This window comes from Thunnus thynnus, chromosome 11 (genome assembly GCF_963924715.1).
Source record: "Thunnus thynnus chromosome 11, fThuThy2.1, whole genome shotgun sequence".
Classification (NCBI taxonomy): domain Eukaryota; kingdom Metazoa; phylum Chordata; class Actinopteri; order Scombriformes; family Scombridae; genus Thunnus; species Thunnus thynnus.
This window is the reverse complement of record NC_089527.1, coordinates 9,548,366-9,566,888: the sequence shown is the minus strand read 5'-3', so window position 1 is coordinate 9,566,888 and position 18,523 is coordinate 9,548,366. Positions and strand designations below refer to the sequence as shown.

The 18,523-nt window shown below is 39.0% G+C and overlaps 1 protein-coding gene across 1 annotated transcript in view; it reads right to left on the bottom strand.

Annotated features, from left to right (window-relative positions):
• hdac4 (histone deacetylase 4) overlaps positions 1-11,170 on the bottom strand; it is a 145,129-nt gene extending 133,959 nt beyond the window's left edge. Inside the window, exon 1 of the mRNA XM_067603111.1 lies at positions 10,620-11,170. The gene's annotated coding sequence lies outside the window, so the exon portion shown is untranslated. The remainder of the gene's footprint in view (positions 1-10,619) is intronic.
• Positions 11,171-18,523: the final 7,353 nt, after the last annotated feature.

Below are 18,523 nucleotides of genomic sequence, written 5' to 3'. Positions count from 1 at the left end.
AGTCACTAGAAATATCACAGAGGCCGTGATACAGCGTGTGTATGTGATCCCTGTGTTTTTTCAAACCCCACAAACACGCTGTCGCCTTAACTATAAAGCTGTTCGACTGAATTACTGTCATACAAATGAGTTCAGTGGAAAGAAGGTGCAAGCTCTGAATCGCCAAATAAAACCTCATGGAAACACATTACTGCCAGGACTCTCGAGGGTCTTACTTCACTTATCAGGAATTATTGTAGAAGAAAAACAGTCCCTCAAGTGAAAGGCAAATTTAATGGAAGTGCGGCTTATTCATTAGCATGCTAAGTGAGGAGAGATAGAGGATTATTAAGATATTTTTAAGTTACAAAATCTAATAAAAAATTGCTCCAGTTTTGCCCCCAGTCTCATCTAGATTCAACTGCGGACTGTCAGCTTTAATTTTTGAGCTTGTGAAAACAAACAATGCGTTGCTATGACACCGTACTTCTTCAGCATTTCTCATTTACTTCACAATTTGTGTGCTGCACACCACAAAGCGTCCTCCAGACCCCAGATAAAATAACCTAAGGGAAGGTTTAGTGGTTTGTATGAATGTCTGACATGGGTGTGTTTACTTTAATAGTTGTATATATATATATATATATATATATATATATATATATATGTGGACAACGCACTAATGAACAGGGGGGATACTCAAAGTGGGTGTTGATGAATCTGCTGAGGCAGAAAAGAGCCGACGGCGTGTCGACCGGAGGGCAGCGGTGCTATTCTCAGATCCGGCCACCTATTTTTGTCAAAAGAGTTGTCTGTCACACAAGAATTCAGACTGTGCTTTTACAGCTTGTCAAACTATGTCAGCAATGACCTAAGGCATTTAGTCCTCTCGCTCTCCCTTGTTGCCATACACAAACAAACAAAACACACAAAAAAAAACAACACAGGGAAGCCATAAATGCAGCTTTAGTGACGCCGTCAACCTGCAGTTTGTGGCTCTGGTCAGCTGTGCGGTTTTTAAGCGTACATTCCATATGATTTCACTTTTTCTGTAATTTTCACCACTCTTCAGGGATCCTATTAAAAAAATAATCTTTGTACAACACTGCAGGTATTTTTTTTTTACTGCTCTGCAGAACCATAAAGTTACACTACCTGCATCTCTTCACGCGTCTCGTTTCCACCGACTGACCCTTGGATGGATTGGATGAGATTTATTGTTCGCATGCAGTAAAAGTTTGAACCTGGAAAGGTTTCATGGTGCTTGACAGGAAAATGGCTTACAGGACCCCTTAATGGACTTCATTTCCCAAGCACTCTGAGCGCTGCCAGGAGTAATCATGATGGCATAAAAATAACGTGGTTGGATAGCGAGCAGTAAACAACAATTAAGAGAACCCTTGCATAGCTCATGAAATGAATCATTGAAAATGCACTTGTGCCATGAAGACAGCTTCAGCCTCTCAGCCCTAATTGACTATGAATAATTCAGCCTGCGAATGGGATTAACGGCACCGCCAGTATGCTACTGATTGACGTGTTCCTGATTTTTCTTTGTTGTTGGCGAAAATAGTTGAGGTATAGAGAAAGCGAGCAATATTATCTTCGAAATAAAACTACAACCTGGAAACCTAAAAAAAACAAGCTTCGCATCCCGCCGTTAGTCGATGTGTTTAACTGTCCCAAAGTGAACCTAAAGTCAGTGTGACACAAGTGACGGGGGGGGAGTAAAAATGAGTAAACGGGAGAAGCGTGGCGAAGGGGAGCGAGTGTGCACATAAGTGAAGGGAGAGAGAAAGTGACACCCTATCTGGCATGATAGCACCTGCAGTGACATGATACTCCGCGCTACTTGTTCAAGTTTAAGTGAACGAGGCCATCCATGACCGCAGGACATCACATCAATCAGCTGCTAGCTGAACGGGGACAAGACGAGGACTACAGGCATCGAGTGGCACAGGGGGATCATTTTTCTTGTTGATACAGAGCTCTGACAGCCTGGGGACGATTGTGTGTCGCTCGCCACTAAACAGACTATGCAGCAGCTAAAAAAGACACTGACGATCAATATGATAATGATATAACCCTTCCAGTTTTGAGTGATAACATGTCTGAGTATAAAAGTGGATAAATAAACATCATTCACTGTTATACATTAGTATGCAAGAAGCTGTGCTGTATCGAATAACAGTGAATACTGAGGAGAAGCAGCACAGAGAGTCCTGACATGTTAGCATCACTTTGAAAAGGTAGTTGATGGTGATAAGATGACGTACTGGCCATTAGAAGATCCCTTCAAAATGCACTTGCAATGTAAGTGATAGGGGACAAAATCAACAGTCCTCATTCTGTGCAAAAATGTATTTGAAAGTTTATCTGAAGCTAATCTGAAGTTTCAGTGTCCAAATTAGTCAAATCCATTAGATATCTTTCAATGTTACAGTCTTTTTTAGTGTCAAAGTTCCTCTTTTTGTAACTATACTTCCACCGCAGCTGAACAGGGAAACACTGTCCGAGGAAACACAAAGAGGGAATTTGATGCTAAAAATAAATGTGGTAGATATTCACTTGATATGACTAACTCAGACTGCTGTAGTCTCATATAAGCTTCAGATAAACTTTTAAATGCATTCTTGCACAAAATCACTGTTGACACACTGTGGATTTTGGCACCATCACTTACACTGAAAGCGCATTTGAAGGGGATCTTTTAATAGCCAGTATGAACAGGAGGAATGATTACAGAGAGGAAAACCTCTTTCACTGTTCATATGGATACCTGACAGACTTGAAAAATGGTGAATCTATTATCAAAGATTAACTAAAATGTATAACATGACAGGAAAGTGCCAAACAACATGAAAATACATCATTTCTGTTGAACAACACTTGTAAATCAGCCTTTAGTCTTCTATGATAGTAAACTGAATATCTTTGGGTTTTGGACTGTTGGTTGGGACAAAACAAGACATGTGAGCTCATCATCTTGGGCTCTGGGAAACAGTGATCGACATTTTTCACCATTTTCTGACATTTTATAGACCCAAACAACTGACTGATTAATTGAGAAAATGTTCAACAGATGATTAGTTAGTTGCAGCCCTATATTTTTGTGAATCCATTTTCCTAACTCATTTTACAATACCTTTGGTCTAACTCTTGTTTATGGATTCTCATTTTCTGATTTGTAATTGTCATTAAATTAGTTTGTTTTCCCAGTTTGTCAATTGCTTCCAGTAAAACCTACAAGGGCAATCCTCTGTCTTCGACCTTTATTGGAAGTGTGTTTAGCTCCCTGCAGTGTTTCTTCTAGGTTGACTGCTTTGGGGTGTCAGCAAAGCTCGGGAGAGACTCAGCAACCAGACATTTCTCCGTTCTCTGTTTAGGAGCAGCTGAGTTTGACACTAAAACGAGAACAGCTGGTCCACCTTAAAGGTCAGTCCACCTTTAGTGAGCCTGGCCAGGCTAGGCTAACTCATTGTTGCTAACTTCAGAGCTAACCCCCTTCACTTTTCCAGCAGTTGTGGAAACAACAGACGTGACTTCTTTGGTCTTGAGAAGCCGCAGCATTTATTAACTGACACACTGCAGCCTGTACTGTACATTTACTGCCAGACTGACAACTTACTGCTAACCTCTTCATTCACTGTCACTTATCTGCCACTCGCTCTCTCACACTCGCTATGCACACACATTACACACTGCCCTATTCCTTGAAGGAGCTACACTACTCTCATAACAGTACCTTTCACGTAGATGTCCTTTGAGGAATAAAGAGGGAGGATTCTGGGCTTTGATGCACTAGTCGATGACTTAAAACAATTCCACAATAACTTAGGGTGTTATCATGCCCGCACAGTGTGCAAGTGAAAATCATTAGTAGCCCGTTGATACAAATGATCGTGTGAAATTTTAGCAGCGGCGCTCATAATTCTGCAGCGACATGGGGAAACACTGCTCTGCTGTACACTTACACACAGAGGGAGGGCAGAGGAGAAAGAAAATGTGGTTTAACTGACGCTGGCCATCATGGGTGCCTCAATATCAGACTGCCTAAACTCAAAGGTATGTTTACAGTTTTAGATTAAGGAAAATTGTGTTTGACGCCTCAGTTTTGCTCTTTTGCAGTTTGCACAGCTTCTCTAGATTTGAGCAGTCTTTGTGGTTTTACCTACTGATGACCTCTGAGTGGTTAAAAAGGACGGTGGTAACAGACGCATGAGTCCGACTTCAATGGACAATCATGTTTTGTTGCCCTGGCAACAAGGGGCCAACTGGCATAAAAAGCAGGAAGTAGCATCTTTCCATCCAATGTGCCAAGTCCTGTGAAGGCAGAGGCCCACTCAACTTCCCTTTCTTTATTACTCATTCTTTCAATGTCATTCGGTCTCTTTAACCCGTACATCTTTCGACCTTACTCTCAGCATCACCCGTCTATGTGAATTCTGCATCTCACCCTTTAGTTAAATAAGAGTGGGTTTTTGTAGTGCTCTCTTTACTGTTTTTAGATGTAGATTTATGCCCACAGTATAAGCCGATGTGTGAAGCTGCTTTCAAATGATCAGAAGACTTAGTATTTTGTACACATTTTTATGGAGGGGGAATTGCAGGAATGCTCAAGAAAAAACACTGAGCCAGAGTTCAAATTATTCTAACCTAGACCACTTAAGGCGGTATCAGAACTGCTCGGTGGATTGTTGAACAGCTTCGAGAGCCCTTTTCCTCCACACCTTTGTGATGTCGGAACAGTAGAGGGAAGGAGTGTCTGACAATTACAGTAACTTTCAAAAAACCAACAGTCCAACATTCCCTCCAAACATAGTGCAAAGAATTTCCAGAAAATGACAATTAATGTGCCTATTTCTGGCATTTTTCAGTGTGTGCAACCCAGTACAACACTATGAATGCCTTCCATCTAAAAATGTCTGCTGTTATCCCCGTATTTCCAACAATCAGGGCTGCAACTTACAATTATTTTCATTATCGATTTATCTGTTGATGATTTTCTCGATTAATCAATTGTTTGGTTCTGTAAAATGTCAGAAAATGGTGAAAAATGTCAGTCACTGTAGGGTAGAGTGGTGGGACAGTTTGCACAGTCCTACTGGTTGACTGTGCACCGCAGGGTCCGTTCACCAAGACTCTTCCCAAGCAGGACAGTGTCATAAACTAGTGTCATAGACTTCATTAGTAACCATCAGACATCCAGCAATATGTCCACAAACAACTGAACATCTTTCCCAACTGCCATCTCCTCCAACTCTTTCTAACTGAGTTTAGATGGCAGAATGGGCTCAATGTCAGGACAAGATCCTGGCAAAGGACCAAGGAGCTAAAACAGAGTTATTACTGGACTTGTGAACCACAACAGGGTATAGGGGGCTAATTATAGGAGAATGATTCACAGCCATGGACTCATTGGGTCAACACAAGGATTGATCAAGCCTCAAATCACATCAGTTGAGGCTGAGAGCTTCTGTATAGTTGCCCATCAAAAGCTCTGTGTCCCTTTTACTGCTTTGACTCTTCCTCCTGTCTTTTAGCCAATATTCAACTTTCTTTCTTTTATTAAGTTGCAGAACAGTAACCCTAATGAAAAAACGTGAAGTAACTGAGCAATGATTGATTTCATTGACCTTTTTGCCTACTTGAAGGTATCCCATGGAGTTTTCTAGCAGCGCTATGGTGCAGTATTTTTAGGAGTGGGTCCCAATTTTATCTAATGAACACGTACGAGAAGGCACATCCACACACACGCAGGTCACATGACATACAGTCCTGCCAACAGTTTCAAGCTATTCCACTGATCTACCAGTGGCAGTAATGTGCCAAGATACTGAGCAATGCACCAGAAAAGGCTGGGAGGGACTTTTATCAAGTAAATATGGATGTAAACAATGCAGCTTTCAAACTTTTAAGAAAAGTCAGCATTGAGTCAATGCATCGGTCTGAAGTAGGGCTGCAACTAATGATTATTTTCATTATGGATTAACCTGTAGATTATTTTCTCGATTAGTTGTTTGGTCCATAAAATGTCAGAAGATGGTGAAAAATGCTGATAACTGTTTCCCACAGCCCAAGGTGGCATCTTCAAATGTCTTGTTTTGTCCCGACCAACCATCCACAACCCAAAGATATTCAGTTTACCAGAAAATATTCACATTTGAGCAGCTGGAATCAAAGAATTTGGAAATTTTCTTCATAAGAAATGACTCAAAATGATTAACCAATTACCAAAATTTCGGTGATTAATTTAACAGTCGGCAACCACTCAATTAATCACTGCAGCTCTAGTCTGAAGTTCGGACTGAGTCATCTGTAAATATACTGAGTCAGGGACAGCCCTACAGTGGACTGAAGGGAAGACACTGCCAAGCGGTTTACTAATTCCTGCTGGGTGAACTGTGTCTTTTCATTACAGCATCCTGTCACCTTATTTGTCCTCGAGCACAACAGTGGCATTAATAGACCCCATTAGTATCCATTAGCATGACAACATCCACAAAATGTCCACAAACAAGCAAGTTTTCTCCGTGCCAGCTTGTGCTAAATAATGGGAGAGAGTTGGAAAGTCAGACCTAGGCCCTGACAAAGCACAATGGAACTGAGCTAAGTGAGCTAATTAATGAGATTACAAGAGGGGAACTTTGGGACAAGCAAAGAACAAGAATTAAGTGCTTCAAACTTTGGTCGGGTAGAGATGTGTAAGTTTAATCCAATGGCCTGAAAAGTCTAGTGAGGCTGTATTGGATTCAGAAAACAACTTTTTGATTCAGTTTATTTAAAGTGCACATCACCCAAAGTGTGCACTGTGCACTTTACAAGTTAATAAAAACGACAAGAAGAAAAAAAACGCACGACTTTACAAACAGGCAATAATGTTAATATAACAACAGGGTTGAGGTTAGGAATTTAAAAATAGAGATTGTGTAACTGGAACAGGGTTGGGGTAACTACTTGTCAAAGAGGAAAGCGGTGAGTAATTTGTGTTCCCAGCCAGTGAAATCAGGAGAGACCATAGGATATTACAACATGGAAGAAAAAAGAACAGCGTACAAGTAGGACAAGTATTTGATCAATGCTGGATTGCATTTCTTAAGGCCCTGTGAATAAATGTGGGAAATATGTACAAATATTAACATTGTAGTAATTATTTTACTATCAATATGTTAGTGAAGAACTTAAATTCATCCCACAGAGTCAAATATATTGTTTCAAAAGTATGTTTTTTTGGTTCATTTAGACATGACAAGAGTGTACCGCAATATCTCTGCATGGAAACTTTGACATTATTATGTTTTCCATACAGGCCACAAGAAAATTTAATTGTTGCTCTCAGTTAAAGCGATACTCCCATCTTCTTCTCCTCCATATGTTTTATGTCAAAACGATATATATAGTATAAGATCCTTGCAACCACAACATGAGTGGTTTGATCATAGCTGGGGATTCACTGTCATATAAGAGTGGAAGTGCCAGAGAAATAATCTTTGTATAGAAATGATCACTTTCTTTAAAATCTACTTTATGTACACCTTCAACAGTTTTCAATTATCTGCTCTGATGCTCTTAAAAAGGTATTTCACGTACCAGTAACTGCACTATATATATATATCATGTGCTGAAGGATTAAAATATTGTACTTTTTGTCATCGGCATGGTGGAGCGTTAACATTAACCGAGGTTAGACTTGCCGACTATGCTCATTTATTCAGTCTCATTGTTCTGGTAGCGGCTTGCTTCCTTTCTGGATGACAATGCCAATCAAGTCAGTTGAAACCAGAAATATCAAACAAAAAGTGACATAAATGCAGGTCGATGTGAAATTGCTTTCATATTGCAATATCTACGGTTATATCCAAGGTTATGGATGATATGGAAAAGTAACTGTAAGTGAGTAAAACGACTCTCCGGCAAAATAATCTGTATGTCACACAGAGAAAGGGAAGCGTGACAACGGAAATATTTGACTGAGAAGGCAAATGAAGTGGTATAAGATCTTGAAAGCTGCAATTATTTTCTTTTGTATGTGACATATTGTTTAATCCTGTGAAGCAGTAAAGGGAAACTATTTATATATAATTATTGTTATGGAGGTAATATCACAAAGCAATGTGATAATCCGATATTGTCGATTGAGCCCTTCTATTATGGTCTTAAAAGCTTATAAACTGGTAGATATGGGAAGGTACTGGACAAAGAGAAAGCATGTGGCAGAGGAGACCATGAAGTCAAACTGTGCAACACAACATTTAGCAAATTTATCTGAGCTTAAGCAGCAATCTACTGTCTTCTATTACATTTGTGCATTAAAACCCACAAAACCATAATTACCAGACACACTCAAATGCAAACTTCAATTGTGAGGCTTTCACCTTGAATCACCAAGTTTACTTTAATTTACTGCAGGTGTATTAGGAGAAAACATTCACTCCAACATGCATTTAAGGAAACGGTTATTAAAAATCTCTCAGTGTACCTTAAGTCCCCGGATTCATTTTATTGTGTGGCAGTTTAATTTTCACACAGACGATGCGCCGCACAGCAGCAGCTAATTATTTTCATTATCAGTTCATTTGTCCGTTACGTTTGAGATTAATCAATTCATGGTTTTGCTGAAACATTTTCTGAAAGCTCCAAGGTGATGTTTTCATTCACAAAACAATGATTACACAGTGATATAAAACAGAGGAAAACAGCAAACCCTCTCTTTTTCAGAGGATGAAACCAGCAAATGTTTTGTATTTTTGCTTGATAAATATCTATCAGAATTCATCAGAACTGATAGAACTAATCAATTATTCAACTTATCCTTTCAGCCCTAGTGTAGTTTATGTTATGTGGTCTTGGAGCTTCTTTCCAGACTCACCATTTTGCACAAATATTTTACAATCACACAAAGAGAAATCAGTGCAGAAGAGGCAGACATACTTTTTTGTGTGTTCTCCACCATCTGTAACCTTTAAAGAGCATATAGCACAGCGGAGCCACAAGACATGTTGTAAATTCCATTAATAGCATGATCACTAGTCAGGAAACCAGAACGTGATTTACAACATATTAATAATAAAAACGACTCCTGGAATGAAAATCACACACACACACACACACTGCGGGGCCGTGTGAACACTTCCTCTTTGTATAAGACACAGCAGAACTCAGAAAAATTTCAGTCACGTGGGTAAATTTGTGGTTGCATTGCATTACGATCAATTCAACCGTTTCTGTGTACGGAGTGCCATCATCACCTCTTCCTCTACGACTGATTTCTTCATTTGACTGTTAAACCATTTGGGTGTGACTGGTGAGACTCCACACATTGCTATGCAGGGGTTGACACCAAAAAAAACCTGACAAACACCCTATCAAACTCTAAATCTATGCCAAACAATGGTACGCCAACTGTGCAAAGATGCTCAGCTGAAAAGGAATATATATATATATACAGTACCAGTTGAAAGTTTGGACACACTTTTTGACTGGTGCTGTGTATTAGAAAACTACATCTGCTCTGATCAGGGCCCCGCTCTCATCCTTTAGGAAGAGCACTCACGAGCCAATAATTTTAGAGGGCTGCACTGACCTTGTTCCTGTGGGGCCTGGAATTTACAAGCGGGCACCAGCAGCCCTCCAGAGCTCGTAACGCTGAGGGAATAGTTTCCGCTAGTGGAGGCATAAAGGATTCATAGCAGAGCACAGACACAGCCCTGCTGCTGCTGCTGCTGCTGCTGCTGCTGCTCTCTTGTGTTTACACTTCATGAAGACACAAGTTTACACCCAAAGCTGTGGCAGCGGCGGTTCGACCTCAGCAGAAACCTCCAGCATACAAATATGGCTTTCTCCTCCACACACACATACACACACACACATACACACACGTACAAAAATGCTTACACAGGAGCTTAAGTGTTATCCGAAAACAAATCTGTATGGAGGACATTAGAGCACAGTCAACATTATATTACTATAGGATAACTTTTTGCTGCACTAATATAGTTCTTCTAAATGTGTGACCTAGTTTGCTGGTAAACAAACTGAAGTGGGTGACATAATTCCTCACTACATCTGGCAACTCTTTGCACCAAGCTCACACTTTAAGGAAAACAATATGAAAACGTATGGCGCTGCGGTGTCCGCGGCACTACTCACAAAGTGAAAGTGAAAAGTTTGGATAAATAGCAGTAGCAACAGTCCGTTGTTAGTTAAAGTCACTTTTTACAGCGTGTTTGAGACGAGTTTGAAACAATACAGCGAACAGTGAGATGAAAGTCTTACTTAAATCACGCAGCTCTGGTCGCGGAGTAACATTGTTGCACAACACGTAGTATACTCGATACTTTTTTTTTTTAATCTACTCCAAAATAGTTCCTCCTGAACAGCAATGCCTGCATTACGCAACATTTACACTTGACTTTAGCTGACAATACACTACGATAGAAACTCGCAGGGAAAGTCAGGTATAACAGAGGAGTTAACTCTCAGTTTGACTCCGAACAGGAAAAGCGCAGAAACCAACTACAACATAAACATATTTCTTTTTGACTCATGAATCTCTGCACACGCTCAAGCTTGAGTAAAAGCTTGGGTAATTGTGTGCTTTTTTGTTTTTTTTTTATACAGAGACAGAAAAGAAACACTACCTGAACGAGCACCCTTAGGCGCAAGTGGCTGGTTTTTCCTCTCCCAGGCTCCACGAGCATCCACAGTGCAGGGTATCAGGACCCGTCGGTACTGTAAAAAATCATTCAGCCAGCAGCTCCGCCATACTGACTTCATCACGTGTCGGACAACCTCCTGTATTTCCGTAGAGGGCGGGGTCTGCGGGACGGGATGACTGACAGCTGAGAGGAAAATCAAATTATCAGTGTCAGTGTGAGAGTGAAAATCTGTCACTCTGCTCTCCGTGTTGTCTAAAGCCACACAGGTGTGTATCACACTGTTTGTGTCCTCTTCATCCAAATCAGGATTTGTTATATTTTTTTTGCTTTATGTGAAGCTCCTTTACCAGAATTATACTTATTATGGTTGTTGGTGTGACTGTGGTACTCAACAGTGAGTTACTGTATTTTCATCACTGTAATATAATAATATAATATATGATGATTGATGCATAATAATGACTATATTGAATGTATCCTAGTTTTTCCAGTTATTACAGTATCTTAACTTCTATAGGGAGACACAGCATAGTGTCCGTGGTGCTCTATTATCCATTTATTGACTGACTATTGTAACAGAATATTGAAATTCTGTTTTTTGTGTTTGTATGTAAAACTCAAGAATGAGTTTTAGGTGTATATGAAACTGTTAATGGCCAGAATACAATCAACTTTGAAAGGATATTGCCCAAAAAATGTTTTGAACCATGCTTTAAAATCTTAGGCATTTCTCTGTAACAATAAACATCCAGTTATAAATATTCTAAGCAATCGTGAAAGTTAAATTTAAGAAAAAAAGACATCCTTAGTTATTATTTATTAAATCCATAACACTTGCTACTCTGCTTCTGTGTTGGTGTGCTTTGATAAGTGACAGTGACAGTGTTGTCTCTCCTGCAACATAAGCAAACAAACCTCTAACCCCTCATAAGGTTCAAATATGGCTAAATCCTGACCGGTGCACAGAAATATGAGACATCCCATTTTTTCAACTGAGCGACACTTACTTCAAACCAGTGAGAAGGGTAAAGACAGAAAGACAAATACCAAACATAAATCTCTTATCTGAAATTACCTTCAAGTCTTGCATTATTGGCAAAAAATATATAGAGAGAGAAATTAAAGCTTTAAAAAATCGAGCATCTATTATTTGTAGTCAGAAGCTGATAGAGATATTAGGGAAATATATCTATATATGAGGTAAAACAATTTCCAAAAACTTTATATGCATGCAAGGTCCCTGTTTTCTGAAACACTCTCAGTCTGACTCTTCCCCAATACAATCTATCCTCCTAGACCTTTTTCTATCACAAATTCACAATGTTCAATGCACCTATAGTGACTGAATATTATTTGCCTTGTGTAACTTTAGTCTGCCTCACCTACCTCTATTTCAGAGGGTGATTTCCGGCAGCCTTCTCCACAGTGACTTTCCACAACTGCAGAGAACATGTGTTAACTTGTGTCACATTCAGCAGTTGGTTTATTACTTAGAGGTGGAGAGAAATACTGTACCGAACGGCTGTTTTGAATAAGGGCTGTATAATAAAGTGCCTTTATTATTGAAAAGAGGTTTCGCTTTAAAACGTGATGATAATAAAAGTTGAGATAGCTGAAATAAAATTCATACAAGAATGCTGATGGCATATCCGTTGGCCAAAATGCTCCAAGAAGGTTTGTCATCAACAGCCATACTTATGTACAACTTTACCTTTGTTAAAATGGTTTAAGGTACACTTTCAAGGAACAGCAATAACTAGAAAATTGAAGGTTTAATACTTGACAGTGCTATGTGAGCATAAGCAAGACGTTGCAGCTTTATTTGGTGCTTCTTGATGCCCTTTTTTATCATTATTAAATTGGATATATACTGTATGTGGGCCAGAGTTTTAAATTGCTATTAACTTGTGTACTATTTTGCTATTAAAGTGCATTAAAAAGGTGGTTGGTGCACAGTAAATTTTAATTAATCAATTTTTTTCTTCATCTGTCACACTTGGCAGGTGAGGAGAACACCTCAACTGTTGGTGTCACTTTGCACGATGAGAAATCACAGAAATATTGTTTTTAGCACAGGATTTAAAACACTGCACAAACACAAAATATCAAAGCTCCTAAGAGGACAAACTTAAGTGTGAACTGGAGCAGGTCTTTGATGTGGGCTCACTTCCCCAGCAGTCCCATTACCCAATAACTGGCTCATTGTGTGATGCTGAATAAAAGTAAATACAAATGCAGTTATTGTGATCATAATCACAGTTGGATCTTGACACCATCAGAGAGCTTTACATAATTTATCAAAACAAGAATAAAACATGTTATTCAATATAAAGGAACTATAATTTATCAAGCATATATTGAATTCATCTTTGAAATATGTACATATTATTTGTGTTTTCCATAATTTTGTATCTATTATTTTAAAACAGTGGATTTTTCATTTTAGAACAAAATTATTTTAAACAGGTAGTAACTCTGTCCCAGGAGAAAGCCTTTAATCATTCAGCCTTTAATGAACAGTTGTCAACATAGTAACATTTATCCTGCAGCTTAAACAAGTAGCAAAGACGTCACTAACAGGTGCTAGCTGGAAAACAAAAACAATGCAATTTCAGTGAAAACAAAACAAAACAATGCTCTGTGTTTTAATTAGTAGGGTGAAATCAAAAACTGAGTTGTGAATCTGCTTTATCCATCCTCATGAAAGACTACCTCATCTACTTAGTATCCAAACACACTGTCTAGAGCTGATAAAGATGGACTTGTTTTCATGATCGAAGCAGAACCTGTGAAGCCATCCTCCATATGAAAGATGTATAGAGTAGAGAGGACTCACAGAGCATGAAAGCAAAGGAAAGAAGATAGGGAAACATTTGATAATATACACAGCCTGACAGAGAAATGTGATGAATTGCAATTATGTATGGTATGTGTCCTTAAGTCACAATGTGTGCTTATAGACAGCAATCTAAAGGACGGGTGTAGATAGAGCACAAAAGTGGACAATAATGCTGCCAGGCTTGAAAAGATGCTGCCACAAATGTAGCAGCATTGTAAACAATGGCACTCTAGCTCTAAGAGTGGGGGCTCATCTCAAAAAAGAAATGGAACAACTCAACCCAGTGGAGCTATTCTCTAAAGAAAACACTGACAGCATAATAAGTATCCACTCAAACAGGCCTGTCCACATTAGTGAGTAAAGAGAGCGGATTTGAACATAGATGGGACAACTCAACCCGGCCACACTCTCCTCCGAAAGGATACCACTGACAACATAATAAGTATCCTCTGAAACTCGTCTATGGCCGTGTGAAAAAGAGTTTATCTACTGTAATGGAAGCAGATATGGCTCACACATGATGCCATACCATGCAATATGATGCACGGCCAACATTTTATAGAGGACTGCATTAAAACAATTTTCATGTCCTTCACCCAACAGCATGCCCTACTGTATATCTAATGCTACCACTTGATGTCATGTAATATCAAACATGAAGCTTATTTCTATTGTGATATGCAATATAATACAACGTACAATATAATTATTGGCTTGCTTTCCTATTGTCATCCATAGAAAACTAAGAAATTAAAAAAAGAGCAAGATAGAAAAGGAGAATACAAACAGAGGAACTAAATAATTAGACAAGTATAACATAAACTAGAGATGCATTTCTTGCAGAAAATGTGTGTGAATGCCGACAGCTGAAATAACTTGCAAAGCATTGCTGCAAATACAACACACTTGTTCAGCATCCCCATCTGTACAACTTTGCAGTATTTGATTACCATGGTATATTACATTTAAGAGATATGGCAGTTAATAAGTAGTATGGTGGTGTTTTACTAATGACCACAGGGTGGGGCTGTTGGTGCCATGATTCAGTATGTCGTGCAGATTCTCATGGAGAACTTGCGTACCAAGTTTCATTTTATTGACGACAACAGAACTGCAGAAATATGTTATGCACTTGTGCAGTGTGGCTTTATGTACAACATTCCCCAATTTGGTTGCAATCCAATTTAGCATTGAAGAGTTCTGGCCCATTAAGGACATTATCTACACTTTCAAAAGTTTGGCAACCAATTACGGACAAACAGTAAGTGATACCTAGAAATGAACTCATTAGTTTTGTTCGGCGTCATCTAAATATGGTATTTACCAAGTTTGGTGAAGATTAGATGAAATATGTGCCAACATAAGCAAAAAATCCTAAATGGCGGAAAATATTTTCAGGTGCAAATGGACGTGGTCTATATCAGTTGAATCAGCATTGTCCAAGGAACACATTGTGCAAATAATGTTTTGATACGCCTCACGGTTCATGAGTTATGTAAAACACGTAATAACTGACCACATGGTGGCGCTATTGGTTCCATGTTTTAAAATGTTAAGCATTTTCACATGGGACACCTGTCCACGTAGTATGAATACTTTAGTTTTTGAGATACCACTTTGCAAACATTCCTCCCATAGACTTCATGTCATGGACTCTGTTTCTGGACTTTTTGTGGTTTTGTTTGTTACAGTTGAGAAATTGTAGTGTTGCTTGGGTATTTGAGTTTATTCATGCTTATTCTGTGGTGGTTCTATGCAGGTTGGTTTATTATGAAGAGTTTTTTTGTTTTCTGGGTTTTGGGTTTTTTGCTGTGTTGCCCCCTTTGTTTCTGTGCTTGCTTTGTCCATCTACATACCTGCCCTGTATCATAAATAAACCTTTGAAGAACAATGGTGTGAATTCATATATTTTGAGAAGCATGCACTTCACATGGGCCTGCAATCACACAAGTACAACAATTGTACACTGTATAATAAGAGTCTGATGTGTGGCAGTAGTGCAAATTCATGAACATACAAATCTCTACCATAACTCAACTGTAAGTTCCCTTATCCTCAAGTGACCCTTCATCCTGCTTTTCTTCAGACACATAGTTTCCATTTTCTATATACTTTCTTTGTTGTTTCACCATCTTGGGGCAGATTATTGCTTTTATTTGAACACAGTGAACCGTACCAGGCAGTTTCCTGGAACAAGAACTGCTCATGCCCCATTAATGCACGTTACTAACTTGGCATCTTCCCTGGAGTTTTGTACTTTCCCGTCTTGCAGGTGACCTTCAGTTGTGGGCTGCCTGTGGCTGCGGACCGCCTGCTGTCCCCTTAGTCCAGCTTGACGCCCACTGCTACAAATATTATTATTATTGTTTTTATTGTTAATATTGTTGTTGCTGTGCTTCTCTGTGCCTCTCTCTCCCCCTCTCTCTTTCTCTCTCAACCCAACCAATCAAGACAGATGGCCGCCAACCTACAGCACGGTTCTGCTCATAGTTCCTTCCCGTTACCGCTGTTGCCAAGTGCTTGCTCATGGGGGAATGTTGGGTCTCTGTAAATTGAAGACTAAGGTCTAGACCTGCTGTAATGCCTGAGATAACTTGTGTTGTGATTTGGCGCTTGACTTGACTCTTTGCTTGCTTACATCAAACTATCTGACAAATACACTCCACATACAATAGCTTACTCAGACTGTATGTATATTCCCAGGTATTTTACCTTAAAGGAATACTTTGTCCTTTTTGGAAATATGCATACTCACTTATTGGCTGAGAGATGGATAAAAAGGTTGATACCATGCACTCTCGAGTAAATAAAACAAGATATAAAGCTAGAAATAGCTGTTACCCCTTACTTCCGGTCTTTATGCTAAGCTAAACTGACCACTGGCTATATAGCTTCATTCACAGATGGTAAGAAAATTATCCATCATCTGTCTTTCACCTAGTTGGCTACAGAATGTTTTTGTTGGTGCAGGAGGTCAATACAGGACTTTTGCTTATTTCTATAAATTAATCTTTGAAACATATAAACAAATTATTCAGGGAATTAGTTACTATGACTTTATATTCGCTCTTTATTACACTGCTATTCATTTTGACTGTGGCTGCTTGATAATTGTCTGTGTTCTCTCTCTATTAGGGTCTGTTCAGGTCAACCACATTTTCGATTGGGTCTAATTATCCTTAGGTCCTCTTCGGATCAGGTCTATCAGGTCTCACTTTTTTGGAAATTAATTCATGGACATTGGATTCAGGGTAGTTTTTCCTCAGCTCAGATCAAGTCCAACATTTTGGATCCATGACGACCTCTAGCTCTTGTTTTAACAGATGAGAGTGATATTGATCTTCTCATCCAACTTTGGGCAAGAAAGAAAATAGATTTTGCTCATATTTTCACTCAGAGCTATTGATTGATTTTAAATAGGATATGTATTGGTATATTTACTGTAAATGCAATTGTAATGGTGAGGGAATCGCATTCCTCTGGGGTCGTTTGGGGTTTGTTAGGTTGCATAATGTAGAACTACTGGAATTTAACTTCACTTAAGTATGTTTATAAGTTCCTTAAACTGTATTCGCATAAATGTTCTGTGATAGACTTAAAGTAAACCAACCATCCCACAACACCTTAGTGAAGGATTTTACCAAGCATTTCATGAAGAGTCAGAATGGCAAGGTTTGACATAGAAACATTTTGACACAGACAAAAGTGAGTTTGAATGACAAGAAAATGTGGCAGGAGAGTCTGTTTCTCACCTGTGTTGACACTTGTCTTGTCAGCCTTGTCAAGACTGCTGACGCCTGTCTGCTTCAGAGAGCAAGAGTGACAAAAAATAAAGGCTTTCATTGGAAAGTTTAGCTCGCTGGAATTGGAGACAAAAGAGGAATTTAAAGACTATGACAAACCTGATTATTGGTGTTGTAAGAGGTCCTGCAGCTAATCTGACTAAGTCGACATTTTGATTGCATCCAGCAAAGTAATGTCAACAGCAATCTATACAACAGTAATAGCACCTTTTTGTTGCCATTGGCTTTACTACCATAGTAAATTTTATGTGTCATTCGCCTGAGCAATCAAGATAAACTTAGAGCAGGAGGGATGTGCTGCAAGTTATGTTATTTATATTGATTGGGTTTGATTTCAGGTTTTGGTGCCCATGGTGAAGGCTACCCTTATGGAAACAAGAATCTAATGCATCTTTAGGCTGTTTGTGACCAGACTGTACAAAGTTAAACTTAAGAGTTAATGTTTTATTTATATGATGGTTTTATGTTGTCCTGTCAGTCCTGCTGCACTATGAGCTCAACGAGGCTTGTTCCTAAAAACATTGTTGCAATAAAGTTAACTCAACATGGACATACATGCGTCCAACTTTTTTTTTACTCTTAATTTGTTTTGTATTTGTGGTAACTCGCAGATTTGAGAGGAAGTTGATTAAAAATGAAATTCTCTCTTAAGCCTAAGTTAATGTCAAATGATAATTAAAACTTCTACATAAAGTGAGGAATAAACTATTGCAGACGGATTACTGCTTACTCTGTGAGTGTACATCACTCCTTTGGTTCTTGAAGAACGGACTGCTTGAGCTTTGAGAGAAATGAAAGGCCTCTTAACTGCTGAGCTGAGGTCTGTAAGTACATCACAAACAGCAACCTCAATGCACGTCAGATCACGACAACATGACCTTATCTCATGGCATATGACATGAGCACACAAAGTCCTCTTTATTGAATGTGTCCAATAAGTCAAAGTATATAAGGATAATTGCATCACAACAAATTGTCATGCGACTTTATTGTGGGGATTTAAGAAAGCCAAGGACAGATAAGATATACATGTAATTTAATGATAATTTGGGGTTTTATTTGCTCAACACAGAGCAACAGTTTTGAACTTATCTGTCAGTGTTTGTGCTGAATTCTATCTGTGGAGTTACATAAGGGATCCTAAACAATTTTAGGGGTCAGCCCCTACTCAGAGAATCCACACAGAGATCGATCTGAAATCTACACCAGACAGACCAGAATATCATAAACGGCCAGTGGCTTTA